Source organism: Anas platyrhynchos, chromosome 1, assembly GCF_047663525.1.
Source record: "Anas platyrhynchos isolate ZD024472 breed Pekin duck chromosome 1, IASCAAS_PekinDuck_T2T, whole genome shotgun sequence".
NCBI lineage: Eukaryota > Metazoa > Chordata > Aves > Anseriformes > Anatidae > Anas > Anas platyrhynchos.
In genome coordinates, this window is record NC_092587.1 from 47840624 (window position 1) to 47847438 (window position 6815).

Consider the following 6815-nt stretch of genomic DNA (forward strand, 5'->3'; position numbering starts at 1 on the left):
AGATGGGTATATCTCCTGGTGGTAGATACTGGGCAGTGCTGAAGACAAAGATTTTATAAAAAATAATGAGTGCTGTCAATAAACAAGCTTACAATTGATTATCAAAAAAAGGTAAATAGAACTCAGTTGATAACCATATTTACAAAATATTTATCCTTGATATTTAAGTTGTTATTTTTCAGAAGAGTAATACCTTAAGCAGACAGCTGTAATAATAAGAAAGGCTATATTTATTTTGAGATGGAGTTTTGTATATATATTCAAAACAGATTAATAACAGAACCATTGGTAAGTATAAAGTGGCAAGCTTGCCGTATATAGATTTTTATTGAAAAAAAAAAAAGAGTAAGTTTTTTCAATTTGTTTGAAAATTTGAAATATTCAGATAAATTAATAGGATGGTTACTAAGTTATTTCTTTGGCATATTGTTGAGTCACCAGTGGACTCATGGGCTAGTTTCACATCCCCTGCATACAAAAGTGATTGCTTTCCACTATACAAAAGGGCTGAAACCCTTATTTCAGTGAGGGTGGCAACGGTCTCAACATTAAAATCAGTGAGCCTTGATATTTTGGGTTGAAAATAATGCCTAGAACGAAACTTTCCAGTATAACATAACTTCTGTGTTTTCCAGTTGGTGTTCACTCCATTCATTTGCTAAATAAGACCTCCTAGGACCTCATCGGTCCTTGCCTCTGAAAGGCACCTTGCTTTGTGTCAGGGATGAAAAACTGAATCTGGGGCTAATGGAAGATTACTTATGACTCATTTCTGGTATTGCCTGCTTTTCCTGAGATGCAGAACCACACATTGGTTGGATTTGTGTCATCTGAAAGAGTATGAACCTTCTGCTCTGTTTCTGTAGGAGAAGGATCCTGGGTCTGTGAAGCTGCCAGGCTGGAGGCTCCCTAGACCAAATTGGTGTGAACATATCAGTCAATAGAATTTCTTATGGTGGTGTCTTCAGATCACGGCATCCTTTAGCTTTTGGTTCTACCAAATTTGTTTCATACTTCGCTCTTTCATTCTGTTAACTTGTTAGCTCTTAACATATAATGTGAACTGGTAAAAACCTTGGGTAAATGATTTTTTTTTTTAAATGTTTAGGACTGAAATTTCAAATTCTGTGAAATATTTTTAAGAGCTTTAAGTTTTCAGAAACCAGAAGCAGTCACTAAAAAAACATGAGATACATGAGTATTATTTTCACAAAATATTTCTGCATTGCTAAAAAATCTGTCTTGTTAAACAGTTCTTCCTTTATTTCTATGTTATGAGGAACACTTCAATATAGGAAACAGAAATATGTCATGAGTGTGTCATTTCTGAAGAAATTCCTCTCTAAAAAGTTATGATAGCTGAAAATGATTATTGTGAAATTTTCCTTCCAAAGAAAACCTTTTTTTCTGCAGGAACTCAGGAGTGCTTCAATTAAAAAAGGTGGCAAGTCTTTAGTAACTTAATCTATATTTTATTTACGTTTTCTTTAGTATGATTTTTTTAAAGTAGTCCTTTAGCTTTCTTTAAATACTACCTAAGTAGCTCTCAAAATTATCTTCATAAAATAGACTCAATAATTATCTAATTGTGTCTGAAAGCTGTTTGAAGCACGGTTCAGTTCTAGATCATCTCATGAATAAATTTTCCAGTCGGCAGATGATGCCATCTGCAGCATGCCAGCACCATGTTCATCACTGAAAAAAAAAAAAAAAAACAATAAAAAAACCCCACAGATCTGTTTAAACTGCCAAAACAATCAGTTGTAATAATGGAAATGATAATAAATAAAATGCCATATTATTAAAATGCCTACCTACTAGTCTAAGTACATTTGACATTAATTCGTTTAGACAGTCCACTGCATTAAAACCATTATATTTATTTAAAATTGGTGAAAAGATATTATGCTTGAAAGCTGGGTGGAATTTTTGTAAGCCAATGAAATCAAAGAAAAACTGCTCTTAACCTAAAAAGGAGAATAGTATTAAGTTCTATTTATTTAGGATTAAAACCAGAGGAATGCATCCAGCTTTATGAACCTTTGCAGGTACAACAAGCCAGCAGACCTGTATGCCAAAAGAAAACATGTATGCCAGAAAGAACAAAGACATGATCACATATAGGAAAGATCATATATAGAAGTAGATCACAAATGGGAGAAAATATCACACTTCCAAAGATCCCACTGTTCCACAGTGGCGTCTGAAGTACAGCCAGGTCTCAGGATGAGTAGTCTATAGCAACCTCACACATTGTTACTGGTTTTCTTGCACTCGTATTACTATTTAGGTTATGTTGATTGTGGGTAATAGCCTGGATGTAGACACAGTGTTGGAACATCTCACATGTCAGTCCTTCTCTCTCCTGGTTTAGAGCATTTCTCAGAGCAGTAGTAGGACTTGTAATACATGGTGGTAAGCAGGCATGGTGGTAAGCAGGGCCTCAAAATGCGTAGTAGTTGTTCAGGAGGAACAGCAATGTATTACAAGTTTGGATTGGAATTTGCTTTTCTGACTGCTTGACTCTACACTGAGCTTTCTTCATAATCTGGATGAGCCTCATGATCTATACATCCCTGTAAAACAGACATCAGTCCTCCTCCACATACTATCTATCAACCTTTAAGGGGGTTGGAAAAAGTTATCACTAAGAGAGTAGCTTCTTTCATAAACAAATGAATTTTTGTGTACCCAAACTATTACTCTCTTTGAGAAATGATGGAACACTGTAAACTTTTAGGATCAAATAATAATTTAAGTTAAATGAAACACTTGGAAGTTATCTGGTTCAAGCCCTCACTAAATATTGAAATAATCGACTTTGATCAAGGAATATTACATATTCTTCACTCCTTGTATGCATATTACTCATTTTGCCTTGTGATATGGACAATTCAACTGTTCCCATGACACTTGGTAAATATCTTGACTCACTCAAAGAATTTATGTAGAAACTATGCATGTGTTGACAAATATAGGAAAAATATATACGTTAATGAAAAAAATAATGGAAAAGCCACTTGGGGAAAAAAACATGAGGTCCTAAATAAGAACAATTTTTTTCTCTTCTAATGAACAAAAGACAGGGAGACAACTCCTTGTGAGAAAGGAGTGATTAAGCACACAATCACAATAATTGCAGTTTAGAATAAAATATATCTTGGAGAAATATGTAGATATGCTGTCTGAAATCTCCTTTTTAAAAAAGTTACAGTGAAATTTAGTCTACTGAAAATAGTAGCTTTGACTACATTCGATGAAGATATTACTGTCCAGTTAAAATCCTTGTTCTTTTTTTTTTTTTTTTTTTTTCCTTGTATTTATTGGCTCTCAAACCTCTTCTGCATTTCCTATTGCTTGACTATATAGATAGTTACAGCAGTGGGCTTATAAAGCATGCAGGTGATTTAACGTAGGAGCCAAATAATCACAAGAGGCACTAGTCTGCAGGATGTAACTCTTTCATGTATGTATGACACTGAAGATTTGTCTGTGCTCTGGAGGTAAAACCCAACCTAGCAATACCCACATACATGACTGTACAGGTTTTCTCTGTATGTATATTTTTGTGTATCTATGGATACATACTGTGAAAACTTGGGAAATTTTCTGGCCAGAAGTATGTTGTTATCATTGTAATATGTGTGACTTTCAGTAATCAAACTGTATTCAGTGGTCATAATTAGCTCTGTCACTGTATATACTTTTCAAATTATGGGTCACTGTTTCCACTGACTTCATGTTTAAATTTTATCAAGAGTCTCGTAAAAGTGAACATTATGCAGTATAAGTAATGAAGGAGCTAGCTATAGATCCACAGTTAAAGAAGAGTTAAAATTTTTATTTTAATAAATTATTTTTCCAAGTCTGTTGCATATACTACTTATGCCATAGTGATTTGCCTCGGAGATGTCCCTCCTTCTCCATTGATTACAGAAAGACTACAGTTTGTTTGGGGAATAATCCCTAAAATTCTACCCTACAGCAGGAAAAAGTTTTCTGAGTCATGTAGCTGCTTTGTATGTAGACATTACTTATATTTTGTTGACCTGGCGTTCATACAGTGCTTACAGTTTTACGATATCTTTTTTCTTTGATGCATTTATCCTAAACAAATAAGACTGTGCTTTGAGCTAACTTCTTGCTCACTCACTAACTTAGTTTGCCTTGCCAGGAAACAGAAAGTTGTCATGTTTTGGCTTAAACTGAGGCTTTTTAGGATGATGACCATGAATTTTACAGACTTCATTCCTAGCCTGAATGGACAGTGGTATTAACTCTTGCCCAAGCAAAACCAATGGCTAGAGATCGTTAAATAGCCAGGAAGGGGTCCAAAGTGTATTTAGCTCCCCAGGCAATCATAATAATAAAAACATGAAAAAACCCTGCACCCAAACCCATTATAGTAAACAGCCTAGTGGACATATATATATTTTATCAATACCCTTTTACTCCTCACTTTTACAGACCCGAGCACAGAACTAAACTTTCTACCATCTAATACCCCACTGTAGTTTTTTAGTGAAAAGGCAATTGCGTCTGAAAGGTTTGGAAATATTGCATATTGGATGGAGTAAAAAAAACAACCAACCATCCAAAAAAAAAAAAATCACCAAAAAACAACACACATATTTACAACTGAAAAGGTACATTATTTTTAAGCTTAAAAAAAATCTAAAAATATATTGGAACTGGTATAGTAATTGTCCCCCTTGGACTGCAGAACATTATGTTTTTGCAAAGAAGATTAGGTTTTAATTGACTAAAATATGAACATTTGGAAAGTATGCTACTAGAAAAAAAATTAGTTGCTATTTTGAAAGAAGTGCTGTGCGCTTGCATACTATAAACCAAACTCCTTGAACTTTAAAACAATTACAAACTAGATAAGACATAATTTAAAAAAAATATTTATGGGAGTCCACAGTAATGAAAGATAGTATTCACAATTCCATCATATATTGCTTTAAGGGCATCTTGGTTCCACGAAGTAGGATAAAATGATAGGATTGGACTAGTGTCTAGTCAAACACCAATAACTTTTGCATGGTTGCTCTGTAATTATTGTCTAAATAGCATAGCTTTGAAGCAGTAGGGATTAGCCTTTTGAAATGTTATCCTCAAAGGAAAAGTACAAACAAACAACAAATCCAAGTGGAATCAAATACAAAAGTTGACATTAACTCAAGAGTACGTTTACAGAGTTAACCACTAAACGTCATGAAATGCCACAGTTTGGTCTGGCTGTGTAATTTGTGCTGCTACTGCTGCTTTGTGTGCATTATCTCACAGGCTGATTACATGGATGTCTGAAGTCCCTCAGACAGAATCTATCAGATAGAATCGCCCCATACAGATACAAACCTATGCACGTGTTCCGTGTTCATTATAGATTTGTCAGTAACCAGTGGCAAATTGGTGAATGTGAAATTAAAGGACAGGAAGGTATTCAAATGATGACTAAGAGTAATCAAAGCCCCATAAAATAAAAGTTAAAACTCTGTCACCTCAAGCTCCATGAAGGCCTCTGTAAGGGGATTTCTAGGTGAAGTCTGGGATATAACCTTAAAATTAAATTGAGGGAGTATGAAAAGCTCTCTGCAGATTGCAAGTGAATGTGTTGCTTTTCCTAGAAAATTGAAGTCAGAAGTTAACACGATACACAAAACTGAGATCTTGCCTCAGAGATCAGCAGCTGAGACTTCAGAGGTTGCCTCCAGCTGAGACCACACATGAGATTTCCACATGATGATCACACTTGATATGGGTCTCTGTATCTGTTCTTGCTTCAGTCAAAGCCACTTCCTTCTATGCCAGTTTTATTTTGGCAGGCTGCAGAAGGTTCGCTGAGCTGAATCTCTCACCTGCAACTTCCTGAAAATCCTTTCTACTTTCACCTGACCAGAATGGAAGTTCCAGTTGTGAAACCTGGAACAGGGAAGGAGCTTCCCTAATGCATACTGGTGTAAGTCACAATTTTCCTGTTCTCCTCAGCCTTGTTCTCATACCTGGATCTGCAGTGAAGCATATGTGGAGAGCAGGGACAGGGATAGGCATGTCTGAGATGCACATGCAACAGCATCTGGGAGGTAGTAGAGGGAGGTAGCTGAGACTTTATGGCAGGCAGCTGTTGTGAGAAGACAGGGCACTGCAAAGCTGGGACATAAATAGCCTGGGAATCAGGAGCAACAGGAACTCATAGGAGCAGTATCTATGGTCATCATCCATGCTCTGCAGCATGTGGATGCAGAAAAATCCACCCTTCAGCCTTGTAGTCATTCTCTCTTCTTTTCTGAATTTCCTTATTTTCAGACTGTCTTTGATAGAGAGAATTCAATAGATAGGGTAGCAGTCTTACAGGGCGGTGTAAGAAAGACTATCACCTTTCTTCTTCTCTGATGTGGTAGTTCTGTGCAAAAAGCAAAAAAATGCACAGCTTAATCCGTTACCCTGTGACTTCTCACCAGACACCTTGTCAAACATGACATATCTCTTACTATCATTCCCTGCATATGGTACCACAGCCAGATTTTTCCTTTCTCCAGCTGATTTCAATGTAAGATAATATGAGTGAACAGCTGGACAAGACTTCCCAGTGTAGAACCTTACTGAAATTGGTTGGAAGCTTTCACTGGCACAATTTTTCCTGGCTTCCAGCTGCTGACAGTACAAAACTACCAGTTTATATGCAGTCTGCCTACCTGTGAGATATTCTGGGTACTTGGAATAAGAAGTTGGATGAACAAAAGGACTGATGTATCATGTGAAGGCGCATGGGTGTCTGGTTCAATTGGACACTTGTGAAGCCTGTTTGG